Source organism: Procambarus clarkii, chromosome 87 (genome assembly GCF_040958095.1).
Source record: "Procambarus clarkii isolate CNS0578487 chromosome 87, FALCON_Pclarkii_2.0, whole genome shotgun sequence".
Classification (NCBI taxonomy): Eukaryota; Metazoa; Arthropoda; class Malacostraca; order Decapoda; family Cambaridae; genus Procambarus; species Procambarus clarkii.
In genome coordinates this window covers 11575800-11593299 of record NC_091236.1, presented here as the reverse complement: position 1 = coordinate 11593299, position 17500 = coordinate 11575800, and positions in this window count along the sequence as shown.

The following is a 17500-nucleotide window of genomic DNA, read 5'->3' as shown; positions in this document are numbered from 1 at the left end:
ATTCGAACGCATTTAGCTTGTTTTCTATCCTGAGTACGAATGCTGTTTGTGTGTTTTGTTTGTTTTTTAACGATCTAGTTCATGTGTGTTTCTTGTTGTGATTTCCCCTTCATCTGATGGTGAGAGGGGAATTTCCCCTTCATCTGATGGTGAGAGGGGAATTTCCCCTTCATCTGATGGTGAGAGGGGAATTTCCCCTTCATCTGATGGTGAGAGGGGAATTTCCCCTTCATCTGATGGTGAGAGGGGAATTTCCCCTTCATCTGATGGTGAGAGGGGAATTTCCCCTTCATCTGATAGTGAGAGGGGAATTTCCCCTTCATCTGATGGTGAGAGGGGAATTTCCCCTTCATCTGATGGTGAGAGGGGAATTTCCCTTCATCTGATGGTGAGAGGGGAATTTCCCCTTCATCTGATGGTGAGAGGGGAATTTCCCCTTCATCTGATGGTGAGAGGGGAATTTCCCCTTCATCTGATGGTGAGAGGGGAATTTCCCCTTCATCTGATGGTGAGAGGGGAATTTCCCCTTCATCTGATGGTGAGAGGGGAATTTCCCCTTCATCTGATGGTGAGAGGGGAATTTCCCCTTCATCTGATGGTGAGAGGGGAATTTCCCCTTCATCTGATGGTGAGAGGGGAATTTCCCTTCATCTGATGGTGAGAGGGGAATTTCCCCTTCATCTGATGGTGAGAGGGGAATTTCCCCTTCATCTGATGGTGAGAGGGGAATTTCCCTTCATCTGATAGTGAGAGGGGAATTTCCCCTTCATCTGATAGTGAGAGGGGAATTTCCCCTTCATCTGATGGTGAGAGGGGAATTTCCCCTTCATCTGATAGTGAGAGGGGAATTTCCCCTTCATCTGATAGTGAGAGGGGAATTTCCCTTCATCTGATAGTGAGAGGGGAATTCCCCTTCATCTGATAGTGAGAGGGGAATTTCCCCTTCATCTGATAGTGAGAGGGGAATTTCCCCTTCATCTGATAGTGAGAGGGGAATTTCCCCTTCATCTGATAGTGAGAGGGGAATTTCCCTTCATCTGATAGTGAGAGGGGAATTTCCCCTTCATCTGATAGTGAGAGGGGAATTTCCCCTTCATCTGATAGTGAGAGGGAAATTTCCCTTCATCTGATGGTGAGAGGGGAATTTCCCCTTCATCTGATGGTGAGAGGGGAATTTCCCCTTCATCTGATGGTGAGAGGGGAATTTCCCTTCATCTGATAGTGAGAGGGGAATTTCCCCTTCATCTGATGGTGAGAGGGGAATTTCCCCTTCATCTGATGGTGAGAGGGGAATTTCCCCTTCATCTGATAGTGAGAGGGGAATTTCCCCTTCATCTGATAGTGAGAGGGGAATTTCCCTTCATCTGATAGTGAGAGGGGAATTCCCCTTCATCTGATAGTGAGAGGGGAATTTCCCCTTCATCTGATAGTGAGAGGGGAATTTCCCCTTCATCTGATAGTGAGAGGGGAATTTCCCTTCATCTGATAGTGAGAGGGGAATTTCCCCTTCATCTGATAGTGAGAGGGGAATTTCCCCTTCATCTGATAGTGAGAGGGAAATTTCCCTTCATCTGATGGTGAGAGGGGAATTTCCCTTCATCTGATAGTGAGAGGGGAATTTCCCTTCATCTGATGGTGAGAGGGGAATTTCCCTTCATCTGATAGTGAGAGGGGAATTTCCCTTCATCTGATGGTGAGTCCTGATGGTGACGGCTCTGTCGTGATTGTGATGCGCTTGTTATGTCCTTCCTGTTGTGATTGTGATGATGGGAGCCGGTCGGCCGAGCGGACAGCACGCGGGACTTGTGATCCTGTGGTCCTGGGTTCGATCCCGGGCGCCGGAGAGAAACAATGGGCAGAGTTTCTTTCACCCTATGCTCCTGTTACCTAGCAGTAAAATAGGTACCTGGGTGTTAGTCAGCTGTCACGGGCTGCTTCCTGGGGGGTGGAGGCCTGGTCGAGGACCGGGCCGCGGGGACACTAAAAAGCCCCGAAATCATCTCAAGATAACCATGATTGCACAATAGAATACCTCTTGTCAACATCGTCTAGTCCTTTCAATATCTTGTATCCTTTCATCTATTTCTCCGAGGGGCCATTTAATTTGCTTTCAACAGTGTATTTGCGTAACTATGAGGCTTTTCGATGCCAAATTAGTTACATCATTCAGTCGTTGCTCAGTTCCAGAACAAGTCTTGTGTTTTCTAACTTTTAATTTGTGATTTAGTAAAGTCAAAGCCGGCGCTGCATGCTCTCTTATTGGTCTCGCGTATGCTTTTTCCCGTTGGCAGGAGGCAGGAAGCCTATACTTAGCTATATCGAGGTGGTTCCTCTTGGCCAAATGCTGGGCTTCTTCAAATGCAACTCACAACAGTTGCCTAGCTCCTCAGGAGAATAAAAACGTGTTTAACCATCTTTGTCCAACCACTGGAATCGAACTCGGGCCCCCCAATTGCATTCACATTGAAGAAACTCATTATTTCTCTCACGCTCATTTGAGCGTTTCGTTTCTATTTTCCCTCGTCTAAATCTCATCCTTTAAAACCTCGTCTAACAAATAAAAATCTTGTCCTCAAATTCCTTGCCAGTGTTCTGAGGAGCTTTGATGTCATGATCATGTCCCCTCTAAGTGTGAGATTGAGCTCTTCTTACACTGTCCTCGTAGCTCAGCCCCAAGTGCTTCAGGTGTCATCACTTCCGGCGCAATCATTTCAGATTCGCGAATTAAGAGAAAACCTGAATTCTTGTACCCTGCTGTTGTTGTTAAAGATTCGCTACCTGGAACAAAGTTCCAAGTAGCACGGGCTATGGTGAGCCCGTAGTTCTTGTACCCATCTGCAAGATGGTGCAATGACGCTGCAGCCTCAGCCCATCTCTGGCGGAACGTCTCCAGCCTTGTACTCTGGAGGTCGGGGCTTAGAACACACACTTCTACTTACTTCGGGTGAAAGGGGCTCTGAGCTTCGTTTTCCGGATGAGAAGGGGTTCTGGGATTCGTTTTCCAGATGAGAAAGGGGCTCTGGGCTTCATATTCCGGATGAGAAGGGGCTCTGGGCTCCGGTTTCCGGATGAGAAAGGGGCTCTGGGCTTCGTTTTCCGGATGAGAAGGGGCTATGGGCTTTATTTTCCGGATGAGAAGGGGCTCTGGGCTCCGATTTCCGGATGAGAAGGGGCTCTGGGCTTCGTTTTCCGGATGAGAAGGGGCTCTGGGCTCCGATTTCCGGATGAGAAGGGGCTCTGGGCTTCGTTTTCCGGATGAGATGGGGCTCTGGGCTCCAGTTTCCGGATGAAAGGGGGCTCTGGGCTCCAGTTTCCGGATGACAGGACCCTGTGTTCAGTGTTCCAGACGACAGGCCTTGAGTTCCTTCTGAACGAGAAGGGGCCCCCTGAACCCCGTGTTCCGGATGAGAGAGAGAAAGGGGGAGGGGTGTCCCCATACTGTCCCTCTTCATCGGTGAATTGGTTAATTGGGGAAATCAGTCTTCCCCTATTACGAATTACTTCATTGAGGTTCTTCTCGACCGGGAATTTCAGTGAATGGGTCTTTGAATAGGAATTTCATTGGGTAATCTTGATTTTCCTATTTTTCCCGGGGGAGGACTCAGCCCTATGTTGGTATATATATATATATATATATATATATATGTCGTACCTAATAGCCAGAACGCACTTCTCAGCCTACTATTCAAGGCCCGATTTGCCTAATAAGCCAAGTTTTCATGAACTAATGTTTTTTCGTCTACCTAACCTACCTAACCTAACCAAACCTAGCTTTTTTTGGCTACCTAACCTAACCTTAACTATAAATATAGGTTAGGTTAGGTTAGGTAGGGTTGGTTAGGTTCGGTCATATATCTACGTTAATTTTAACTCCAATAAAAAAAAATTGACCTCATACATAGAGAAAAGGGTTGCTTTATCATTTCATAAGAAAAAAATTATAGTAAATATATTAATTCAGGAAAACTTGGCTTATTAGGCAAATCGGGCCTTGAATAGTAGGCTGAAAAGTGAGTTCTGGCTACTAGGTACGACATATATATATATATATATATATGTCGTACCTAGTAGCCAGAACTCACTTTTTGGCCTACTATTCAAGGCCCGATTTGCCTAATAAGCCAAGTTTTCATGAATTAATTGTTTTTCGACTACCTAACCTACCTAACCTAACCTAACCTAACTTTTTCGGCTACCTAACCAAACCTAACCTATAAAGATAGGTTAGGTTAGGTTAGGTAGGGTTGGTTAGTTTCGGTCATATATCTACGTTAATTTTAACACCAATAAAAAAAAATTGACCTCATACATAATGAAATGGGTAGCTTTATCATTTCATAAGAAAAAAATTAGAAAAAATATATTAATTCAGGAAAACTTGGCTTATTAGGCAAATCGGGCCTTGAATAGTAGGCCAAAAAGTGAGTTCTGGCTACTAGGTACGACATATATATATATATATATATATATATATATATATATATATATATATATATATAAACGATTTTGCGTTAAGGCACTTTATATGTACTTGACATGTGTGTGTGTGCAGGCGGACGTGAATTATCTCGATACTAGGAGAGGCTTATCGCTTTTTGACTCACAAATTAGATCTTTGATGAGTATACTCACTATTCATTTAGAGTTGCCTTAAACACGACCTCATGTAAATCTCAGATATTCGAAGCAGTGCTCCACATCCAAAGAGAAACGAATTATCGTATTCGGCTGGAATGTTTAGTATCCAAATCTATTTCTCCTGTACAAATGATTCGCTCCTGGGGCCAGATTCACGAAGCAGTTACGCAAGTACTTACGAACGTGTACATCTTTTCTCAATCTTTGACGGCTTTGGTTACATTTATTATACAGTTTACAAGTATAAAAACTTGCCAGTCAACTGTTGTTATTGTTATAAACAGCCTCGTGGTGCTTCGGAGCTCATTATAACTGTTTAATAACTGTCAACAAAGCCGCCAAAGATTGAGAAAAGATGAACAGGTTCGTAAGTGTTTGCCTAACTTCTTCGTGAATCTGGTCCCTGGTCTATCCATCCAGTACACAGTATTCTACTAGGTGAATACACGGTGGATTCCAGGTCTGTCTCCCCCAGTACACACAATCCGTTCCAGATTTGTGTGTGTGTGTGTGTGTATGTGTGTGTGTGTGTGTGTGTGTGTGTGTGTGTGTGTGTGTGTGTGTGTGTGTGTGTGTGTGTGTGTGTGTGTGTGTGCAACATGCCTTTGCAAAGCTCACAAAATACATATCCCTCACTTGGTTTTCCCCTCAACCTCTCTCACGTTCAAGAAACGAGCCACCAAACAGTAGTTACAGCACGTAGCTAGCGAATAAATGGCCCAATACAGCAAATAAATTAGTAAATAAACATAATAAAATCGAATAAAATCATAAATAAATTAGGGGAGCTTGTTTTAGCAACCGTGCCATGTCAATCTCTGCAATAATTCAATCATACATCAAGTGCTTATTAAGACAAAAATGTGTTCAGTATATATATATATATATATATATATATATATATATATATATATATATATATAACAATTGCACATGTCAGGTGAATTGTGTTGCAACAACCAAAATAATGAACAAGTGATGTGTTCAGTTTAGTTCTAGTTGAACACTATAAGTATGCAAATAATAACATTCAGAACCAAGAACACAGCACCTGGACTCGTAGAACAACATTCAACACAAGCAACTCAATATTCTGGTCTCGTAGAACAACATTGAACACAAGCAACACAACATTCTGGTCTCGTAGAACAACATTGAACACAAGCAACACAACATTCTGGTCTCGTAGAACAACATTGAACACAAGCAACACAACATTCTGGTCTCGTAGAACAACATTGAACACAAGCAACACAACATTCTGGTCTCGTAGAACAACATTCAACACAAGTAACACAAGGCCTCGTAGAACAAGAACCAACACCAACACACTGTTCTCGTAGAACAAGAACCAACACACTGTTCTCGTAGAACAAGAACCAACACACTGTTCTCGTAGAACAAGAACCAACACACTGTTCTCGTAGAACAAGAACCAACACAACACACTGTTCACGTAGAACAAGGAACAACACAACACACTGTTCTCGCAGAACAAGGAACAATACAACACACTGTTCTCGTAGAACAAGAACCAACACGACACACTGTTCTCGTAGAACAAGAACCAACACAACACACTGTTCTCGTATAACAAGAAGCAACACACTGTCCTCGTAGAACAAGGAACAACACACTGTTCTCGTAGAACAAGGAACAACACACTGTTCTCGTAGAACAAGTACACAACACACTGTTCTCCTAGAACAAGGAACAACACACTGTCCTCGTAGAACAAGGAACAACACACTGTCCTCATAGAACAAGTACACAACACACTGTTCTCGTAGAACAAGGAACAACACACTGTCCTCGTATAACAAGAAGCAACACACTGTTCTCGTAGAACAAGTACACAACACACTGTTCTCGTAGAACAAGGAACAACACATTGTCCTCGTAGAACAAGGAACAACACACTGTCCTCGTAGAACAAGTACACAACACACTGTCCTCGTAGAACAAGGAACAACACACTGTCCTCGTAGAACAAGGAACAACACACTGTTCTCGTAGAACAAGGAACAACACACTGTCCTCGTATAACAAGAAGCAACACACTGTTCTCGTAGAACAAGTACACAACACACTGTTCTCGTAGAACAAGGAACAACACATTGTCCTCGTAGAACAAGTACACAACACACTGTCCTCGTAGAACAAGGAACAACACACTGTCCTCGTAGAACAAGGAACAACACACTGTTCTCGTAGAACAAGGAACAACACACTGTTCTCGTAGAACAAGGAACAACACACTGTTCTCGTATAACAAGTACACAACACACTGTTCTCGTAGAACAAGGAACAACACACTGTCCTCGTAGAACAAGGAACAACACACTGTTCTCGTAGAACAAGGAACAACACACTGTCCTCGTAGAACAAGGAACAACACACTGTCCTCGTAGAACAAGGAACAACACACTGTCCTCGTAGAACAAGGAACAACACACTGTCCTCGTAGAACAAGGAACAACACACTGTCCTCGTAGAACAAGGAACAACACACTGTCCTCATAGAACAAGGAACAACACACTGTCCTCGTAGAACAAGGAACAACACACTGTCCTCGAAGAACAAGGAACAACACACTGTCCTCGTAGAACAAGGAACAACACACTGTCCTCGAAGAACAAGGAACAACACACTGTCCTCGTATAACTATCAAAAAAACCTCCAACATTCCAGAATAAACTCAGTTAATTTTGGGTTACATATGATAAAACTGGCCAGATGTTTAGAGGCTGGGAAGTCCTTGATTAACAAAGTTGTGGAGAAAGTACTACGTTTTTTGAACTAAAGTTACTAGCCAGGCAGCAGGTGGTGAAGCGTTCTGCTGCATGCACGGGCAGGAAGGACAAGCAGGTAAGGAGGTAGACACAAGCAGATAAGGTGGTAGACACAAGCAGATAAGCAGGTAGAGAGATACAGCCATCTACATCTTTAAAGTAACACTGATTTCCAATTGCAATTTACAAGCTAGTTAAATGATCCTCCCAAGACTAAGTATACGTGTTAAGGATCTCCATATTTGTTGTTGTTTAACATTCGCTACCTGGGACAAAAAGTTTCTCCAAGTAGCACGGGCTATGGTGAGCCCGTAGTGGACACGAAGATCTTCAGACTATGTAGAACTGTGGGGCAATTTCCACCGGATATGTAGCGGGATTCACTCTAGGCGCTAAAGTGCTGCTTGCAGATATTGGGGCTTCCGTGAAAGGTTTCAGTCAAATACTTGTTCACTAAGATGTGTATATATATATATATATATATATATATATATATATATATATATATATATATATATATATATATATATATATATATATATATATATATATATATATATATATATACACCACAATTTTTTCCTCCCCCCCCCACCCCCAACTCCACCCCATCCATCACTCCACCCCCCACCTATCCCCTTCCCTTCACTATAACCCCCCTATCCCACCCATCCGTTCCCCCTCCTCCCTACCTTTGCCTCACGTGTCCTCAAACAAAACTTCTATGTCAAATTGTGACCTAATTTCTTATTACAAAGTACTAAGTGCATTCCTAACCTCTATACCAAGTGATAAAGTGCATCCTAACCTAGGCACCGAGACATGGACTCAACCCGCTTCTCGTTCCCTCCCCTAACTGGGCCATTCGATCGTTTGCAAGTCTGTGGATCCATTCGTCGTCTGCCCGGGGGAGGGTGAGGCGAGGGTGGCTATGTACCTTAGTGTTGATAGTTCACCAGGCGGAAGTGCTCAGGTTCGTTCCGTGGTCATCTGGAGGGGCTTCACTGTGCTTAATTCGTATATATTTACATGGTGATATCCCGCCTGGTGTGTGTGTGGGTGTTTGCCCAAGTGTTTCTGTGACTTAGATGTGGTAAAGAAAAAATTCGTGTTGAGTAGTGTTGTTGTTTTTTTTGGAATATAAACAGAATTGAGCAGAACGATGATAAATTGAGAGAGAGAAGAAGAGAGGATTATATATATAGTGCTTGTCTAACAGTGCTTGTCTAACAGTGCTCGTCTAACAGTGCTCGTCTAACAGTGCTCGTCTAACAGTGCTTGTCTAACAATGCTCGTCTAACAGTGCTTGTCTAACAGTGCTTGTCTAACAGTGCTCGTCTAACAGTGCTTGTCTAACAGTGCTTGTCTAACAGTGCTTGTCTAACAGTGCTCGTCTAACAGTGCTTGTCTAACAGTGCTTGTCTAACAGTGCTTGTCTAACAGTGCTTGTCTAACAGTGCTTGTCTAACAGTGCTTGTCTAACAGTGCTCGTCTAACAGTGCTTGTCTAACAGTGCTTGTCTAACAGTGCTTGTCTAACAGTGCTTGTCTAACAGTGCTTGTCTAACAGTGCTTGTCTAACAGTGCTTGTCTAACAGTGCTTGTCTAACAGTGCTTGTCTAACAGTGCTCGTCTAACAGTGCTTGTCTAACAGTGCTTCCCTAACAGTGCTTCCTAAACAGTGCTTCCCTAACAGTGCTTCCCAAACATTGCTTCCAAAACAGTGCTTGTCTAACAGTGCTCGTCTAACAGTGCTTGTCTAACAGTGCTCGTCTAACAGTGCTTTCCTAACAGTGCTCGTCTAACAGTGCTCGTCTAACAGTGCTCGTCTAACAGTGCTCGTCTAACAGTGCTTGTCTAACAGTGCTTGCCTAACAGTGCTTGTCTAACAGTGCTTGTCTAACAGTGCTTGTCTAACAGTGCTTGTCTAACAGTGCTTGTCTAACAGTGCTTGTCTAACAGTCCTCGTCTAACAGTGCTTGTCTAACAGTGCTTGTCTAACAGTGCTCGTCTAACAGTGCTTGTCTAACAGTGCTTCCCTAACAGTGCTTCCTAAACAGTGCTTCCTAAACAGTGCTTCCCTAACAGTGCTTCCCAAACATTGCTTCCAAAACAGTGCTTGTCTAACAGTGCTCGTCTAACAGTGCTTGTCTAACAGTGCTTTCCTAACAGTGCTCGTCTAACAGTGCTCGTCTAACAGTGCTTTCCTAACAGTGCTCGTCTAACAGTGCTCGTCAACAGTGCTCGTCTAACAGTGCTTGTCTAACAGTGCTCGTCTAACAGTGCTCGTCTAACAGTGCTCGTCTAACAGTGCTCGTCTAACAGTGCTTGTCTAACAGTGCTCGTCTAACAGTGCTTGTCTAACAGTGCTCGTCTAACAGTGCTCGTCTAACAGTGCTCGTCTAACAGTGCTTGTCTAACAGTGCTTGTCTAACAGTGCTTGTCTAACAGTGCTTGTCTAACAGTGCTTGTCTAACAGTGCTCGTCTAACAGTGCTCGTCTAACAGTGCTTGTCTAACAGTGCTCGTCTAACAGTGCTCGTCTAACAGTGCTTTCCTAACAGTGCTCGTCTAACAGTGCTCGTCTAACAGTGCTTGTCTAACAGTGCTCGTCTAACAGTGCTTGTCTAACAGTGCTCGTCTAACAGTGCTCGTCTAACAGTGCTTGTCTAACAGTGCTCGTCTAACAGTGCTTGTCTAACAGTGCTCGTCTAACAGTGCTTCCCTAAACAGTGCTTGTCTAACAGTGCTTGTCTAACAGTGCTCGTCTAACAGTGCTCGTCTAACAGTGCTCGTCTAACAGTGCTCGTCTAACAGTGCTTTCCTAACAGTGCTCGTCTAACAGTGCTCGTCTAACAGTGCTTGTCTAACAGTGCTCGTCTAACAGTGCTTGTCTAACAGTGCTCGTCTAACAGTGCTTCCCTAAACAGTGCTTGTCTAACAGTGCTTGTCTAACAGTGCTCGTCTAACAGTGCTCGTCTAACAGTGCTCGTCTAACAGTGCTCGTCTAACAGTGCTCGTCTAACAGTGCTCGTCTAACAGTGCTTGTCTAACAGTGCTTGTCTGACAGTGCTCGACTAACAGTGCTCGTCTAACAGTGCTCGTCTAACAGTGCTTGTCTAACAGTGCTTGTCTGACAGTGCTCGTCTAACAGTGCTTGTCTAACAGTGCTTGTCTGACAGTGCTTCCTAAACAGTGCTTGTCTAACAGTGCTCGTCTAACAGTGCTTGTCTAACATTGCTTGTCTAACAGTGCTCGTCTAACAGTGCTTGTCTAACGTGCTCCCTAAACAGTGCTTGTCTAACAGTGCTTGTCTAACAGTGCTCCCTAAACAGTGCTTGTCTAACAGTGCTCCCTAAACAGTGCTTGTCTAACAGTGCTTGTCTAACAGTGCTTGTCTAACAGTGCTTGTCTAACAGTGCTTCCTAAACAGTGCTTGTCTAACAGTGCTTCCTAAACAGTGCTTGTCTAACAGTGCTCCCTAAACAGTGCTCCCCTAAACAGTGCTCCCCTAACAGTGCTTCCTAAACAGTGCTTGTCAAACAGTGCTCCCCTAACAGTGCTCCCTAAACAGTGCTTGTCTAACAGTGCTCCCCTAACAGTGCTCCCCTAACAGTGCTCCCCTAACAGTGCTCCCCTAACAGTGCTTCTCTAACAGTGCTTCTCTAACAGTGCAGCCCATCGATGACTACAGGTTAGTAATTTCTAGTTCAGATTTTTCCTTCTTTTGATGTTATCTTGAGATGATTTCGGGGCATAGCGTTAGAGGACCGGGCCGCGGGGACACTAAAGCCCCGAAATCATTTCAAGATAACCTCAAGAAGATAACGGCCCTTGTGGATTTGTTTATTATAGTCAAAACTTTTCACTGAACACACAGAACTTCGGTTTCAACCCTTTTTACCCTGTCGTAGCTCAGCCGATTAAGGCAGTGTCTGGGATGCTCCCGGACGCAGGTTCGAATCCTCGTCACGGCCCTTGTGGATTTGTTCTTTTCACTGAATATTAATCTACGGAAGGACGTGCTTCTGTCTCCTTATTTATTTTTCCTTGCGATTTTTTGTTGGGTAAAATTTTTTTTGCGTTTTGATAATACAATTATTTTAAGTGCATATTAAATGTGAATATTGTCCACTGGTATAATTATCGTATTTGTCTGTTGTATAACGGTTGTGAATAGCGGTTATTACGTGGTAATTAGTGAAGAACAGTCCCTGTGGTGTAGTGGTAAGACACTCGTCTGGCGTTCCGCGAGCGCTATGTCATGGGTTCGTATCCTGGCCGGGGAGGATTTACTGGGGCGCCAATCCTTAACTGTAGCGTCTGTTTAACTCACCAGTAAAATGGGTACTTGGTTGTAACAAGGATTCTTCGCGGCAGGGGATCGTATTCCAGGGACTTGCCCGAAACGCTACGCGTACTAGTGGCTGTACAAGAATGTAACAACTCTTGTATATATCTCAAAAAAAAAAAAAAATTGCAAATGTTAATTTTAATTCACTTTAGTTGTCTTGTAAAGGTAATATAGCGAAAATAATTTTTTGGGGACATTTAGCGCCATATTAAAAATAAATTTCTTCGTCAAGATAATAATAATAAAAAAAGGTGTTTTTTTTCATGACTGACTAAGTTTGGAAGCAATTTCCTGCGCGCCAGAAACAGAATTACAACTTTGTATACAATTGTTGGGTATTTTAAAATAGTGTAACCGGGGGAATACTAATTTTTGAAATCTATTTTAGAATTTAAAAAAACAAAAGTTGACTAGTAAATGTTATGCTATAAGATCATTTTTTAGGTGTGTTTATCGGTATTTTAAGTGTAGAAAATTACTACAGTGTCGTAGTGCTTGAAGAAGAGGTGAAGGAAGGACCGATATATGTGTAAATGTATATAAAAAAAAAATCGGATGTATTCTACATTCGTACAATAGGCGCCGGACCTAGCAGTAAAATAGGTACCTGGGTGTTAGTCAGCTGTCACGGGCTGCTTCCTGGGGGTAGAGGCCTGGTCGAGGACCGGGCCGCGGGGACACTAAAGCCCCGAAATCATCTCAAGATAACCTCAAGAATACAATATACTATTTTAAGTCGACTGAAAAGAAAGGTGTTTTTTTTTATCATTCTCTAACCGCATTAGTTTTTTTCTTGAAGCATATAGGTAGGTTTTTGTCCACTTGGACAGGTCATATCTACCCAACCTTGAACAAATCCACAAGGGCCGTGACGAGGATTCGAACCTGCGTCCACCCTTGTTGGCTTAGGGTGCCAGAGACGGACGCTGATGTAGAGTTATCTTGACCGTTGCCAGTGCCATGCGAGCCCTCTGGAGTGCCTTCCTGATCTTGTCTCACTGCAAGGCATCAAGCTTTCTTAATTAACGAATGCCTTTTGCAGCACCTCCGCTATGCTTTCAGGTCACGATGAGGACCTGTAGGAAGTCCCGGGACTTCACGTTGTGTTCCGATTGGCTGGTCGATAGGAAACTTGGGAAATCAGGTCACAGACTTCCATCAGGGGATCGTCCTTGCCTGCCTCTGATAGGCAGGAGAGTGTAACACGGGGAGGGTGTTCTCGAATTAACTTTCCTCCTTTTTCTCCCTCTCTACCCGTATTCTTCCTTTTGTATTCTCTACAAGGGACTCCAAAACTTTTACTAAAGCCGACTCCACGCCACGTGGTCCTAAGATGATTGACCGACTTAGGATTCTACAACCCGTATGACGTGACCTAGGCTTTGAGCAAAACCCTAGAGTCGCCTCCGCCGCCACCACCAGACCAGTAACACTGAGCAATGATCGAGGTCTGGATCGATCATGCGAATTAATCAACCTAGGGGCTTGATCCCCACTATAACCATTGACCTTGAGTGTGGAATTAATTACACGGTAAAGATGACTTCCGATTGGGTGTTAGAATCGGCGCCCAATTCAACTCTGCCTCGTAGGGACCACGTGACCAGGACAAATTCATATAAATAGAACATACACATGGAAATAATAAAAATGCAAATTATTAACTAATTAATTTATTAAAAGAAAAACTAAAACAAAATCTAAAGATATTCACTCCCTACTTGACCTGAACGGCAATGAGTTGACTATCCCTATAAAAACTCATAAAGCAACTCTACCTTGGGCGACCAGCAAAGATGTTGGGGCTGGTCTTGGGGGAGGTAAGATGGTTGACCTCTCCCAGTTGATCTCGAGTCCACACTGAACTCTCCTCGTCTGGTCTTCCCCAGACTTGAGCATTGTATCCTTCAGCATCGCTTACCCAGTTACTTAGCAAGGTTTAAGTTATAACAATTAACCTCTGTTTGTACTGAATTGATCCAGACTGGTTGAATTATTTTAGTGAAATTAAATTATACAAGCATCTAACGGCAGAGCTGTTCCCGTTCCCCAAAATGGTTATTTGAACTTTGAGAAATAGAGGACATGTCAACTCTGATGACCTATGACCGCCGGTCACTCGCGCCTGACAACTTACATCCGATTCGTGACGTCACTGATGGTGACTTAACTCAAATCTCCTAATAATTAGAATACTCTTGGTACTATAACCAGTAATAGTATACAATACAATTTTAATACAAAATGAATAAAGGCTAATTTCTCTAAATAAGTGAATACTATAGAATGGTTCATTATACGAAGCTATGAACAAGGCGTCGATTATTTTCACAGCGAATTCCCGGGTCACCACGCGGGCCCAGGTTCCCATTCTCTTTTGTCGATAAACCACTCTGGATAATTCTTACAGCCAGCCTAGTTTGTTACAAGAGAGAGAATTATCAGAGGGGAAAGCGTGAAGCCACCATGACTATATAACACTTAGAAGGGATCAGGATAAAGATTTGGGATGGAACGGGAGGTGGGAAGGAATGGTGCCCCAATTACTTAGTGGACGGTCGGGGATTGAACGCAGACCTGCATGAAGCGAAACCGTCGCTCTACCGGTTTTGTCTACCGACAAAATTGATTTGACTAATATCGACAGCCATATTGTCGACGGCCGAGAAGAAGAGCAGTCGTGTAGGGAGGGAAAAGGGTGAGAAGGAAGAGGAGAAAGTCATGGTTGCTACGAAGGAGAGAGAGAGAGGAGAGAGAGAGAGGGAAGAGGAATTTTCCGGGTAGTGGAGTGTAGGTCTTGGGCAGCCAAGCGAGGCTAGGGACACGGAAACCATTTCTGGCTTCTCCCTACTTCCTTCCCCACCCCCACTATCCCCTTACCCCCCCTCCCTCTCACCCCGTTCGCCCCCCAGTCCATCCCTCCCTATCCCCTCTCTTTCTTCCTACCCCCTCCCCCTCCCTCTGTAACACCCCTCTATTGAATACCACCCTAAAATGTACCACTATAATGGAACACTACTTATCCTGAGTAACACTTCCTCATCGGTTGCACTTGATAACACTGTTATGAGCTGACACATGATGGTTACACCGGAACCAAAGGTACACTGCCAATAAGGAAATGCTAACACAAGGATTAAATACGCTGCCACCATCTGCCTTTGACCATTGAAACTATATCAAGCAACGAGGCAAGAAACATTGCTTGACTTGGAGAGTACTTTCTATGACTGTCATTAATTAAGAAAACGGTTGTCAGCCACTATATCCAAAAGGCTAAGAGGATTCAACAATTGACACAGACGGGAAATTTCACGTAAGTTTATTGAGACCAAAATTATGTCAATCACCACTTATAAATGCTACTCTAACACTGGCAAAAAGTTAAGAAATTTGGACATGGAACAAAAACTCAGAGATCACACACATTACCTTAAGACCTCTGTCTCTCCCGGGCTGAGATGTTCTTCACAGACCCGTTCTCGATCCCGGTGTATCGCACTCTCCCCTCCTATGTTCCTACAGGCCCTCTATATACAACCCCCACAGGGGGGAGGGGGAGATCTGCTGTTGCTACCCACCAAAAGTGTACAAACACTCAAGAAATATTTCAAAAAGCTTGTTTGACATTCACCATACACTCTTCAAGAGAGGAGTTATTAATTACGTGTGTGACTGACCTCTGACCTGGCCAAAAGGGGGAGATCCAGGGATGTTTACACCTAAGAATCTGGAGTCTAATTTCCTTGCATGAAATATTACATACTTGAAACTATGCTGACTAAGACTAACCCAGGAATTTTTAATCAATATACAAGATAAACCGGAGGTCATCTGGGCTGACCTCTTGGAGAAGGCTTCCCTGGGTGTGAACTCTAAGGGGGAGATTGTAACACCACTCTATTGTAACACCACTGGAGTGGTGTTACACCTCTAGTCTCTCCCTATCTATACCTACTCTTACCTAGCTTTTCATGTTCCTCTTTGCTCTTCCCCCCCCCTCTGCTTTCATACCTGGCCCCCCTCTGCTTTCATACCTGACACCCCCTCTGCTTTCATACCTGACACCCCCTCTGCTTTCATGCCTGACACCCCCTCTGCTTTCATACCTGACACCCCCTCTGCTTTCATACCTGACACCCCCCTCTGCTTTCATACCTGACACCCCCTCTGCTTTCATACCTGACACCCCCTCTGCTTTCATACCTGACACCCCCTCTGCTTTCATACCTGACACCCCCTCTGCTTTCATACCTGACCTCCCCCCTTGCATTCATACCTGACCCCCCCCCTCTGCCTTCATACCTGACCCCCCCTGCCTTCATACCTGACCCCCCCTGCATTCATACCTGACCCCCTTCCTTAATCCCATGCCTTCGCTCTTGCTCCCTAAACTTCACCCCTTACTCACCCCCTCCCTTACTCACCCCTCTTTCCTCACCCCCACCCTCCCTCACCCCCTCCCTCCCTCACCCCCTCCCTCACCCCCACCCTCCCTCACCCCCCCTCCCTCACCCCCCTCTCTCACCCCCTCCCTCACCCCCTCCCTCACTCCCTCCCCCCCTCACCCCCTCCCTCACCCCCTCCCTCACCCCCCTTCCTCCCCCCCTCCCTCCCCCCCTCCCTCACCCCCTCCCTCACCCCCTCCCTCACCCCCCTCCCTCCCCCCTCCCTCCCCCCCTCCCTCCCCCCTCCCTCACCCCCCTCCCTCACCCCCCTCCCTCACCCCCTCCCTCACTCCCTCCCTCACCCCCTCCCCCTCACCCCCTCCCTCACCCCCCTCCCTCCCCCTCCCTCACCCCCCTCCCTCCCCCTCCCTCACCCCCTCCCTCACCCCCCTCCCTCACCCCCCTCCCTCACCCCCTCCCTCACCCCCCTCCCTCACCCCCCTCCCTCACCCCCCTCCCTCACCCCCTCCCTCACCCCCCTCCCTCACCCCCTCCCTCACCCCCTCCCTCACTCCCTCCCTCACCCCCTCCCTCACCCCCTCCCTCACCCCCTCCCTCACCCCCCTCCCTCACCCCCTCCCTCACCCCCCTCCCTCACCCCCCTCCCTCACCCCCTCCCTCACCCCCCTCCCTCACCCCCCTCCCTCACCCCCCTCCCTCACCCCCCTCCCTCACTCCCTCCCTCACCCCCTCCCTCACCCCCTCCCCCCTCACCCCCTCCCTCACCCCCTCCCTCACCCCCTCCCCCCTCACCCCCTCCCCCCTCACCCCCTCCCCCCTCCCCCCCTCCCCCCTCACCCCCTCCCTCACCCCCTCCCTCACCCCCTCCCCCCTCCCTCACCCCCTCCCTCACCCCCTCCCTCACCCCCTCCCTCACCCCCTCCCTCACCCCCTCCCTCCCTATAGAGAGCCGCTTACATGACCCCACTTCAATCCCAAACTCCCTCAACTGTCAGCATTTCCAAATACCATGTATACCTTGTGTTTGTCGAGGTCTATACAATGTTTATGTCAGCGGCAGTGTCAGCCCCGGGGCTGTTTATAGCCGCTCTGGGCCGGTGGTTCCCTGTTTACAACAGATGGCAGCACTGTGCTCTAAACAGCTCGACTACTCTTGACGTAATTACTGTCGCTCCAGCTTACGAGTGACAGCTTGGAGGGGGGGGGGGACCCACCCTTGAGGAGAGGTTTCTTTTTTTTGGGGGGGGGAGTTAAGATAGATAAAGATAAAGATAAAGGTCTTGTTTATGCAGGGACAAGCGTAAGAAT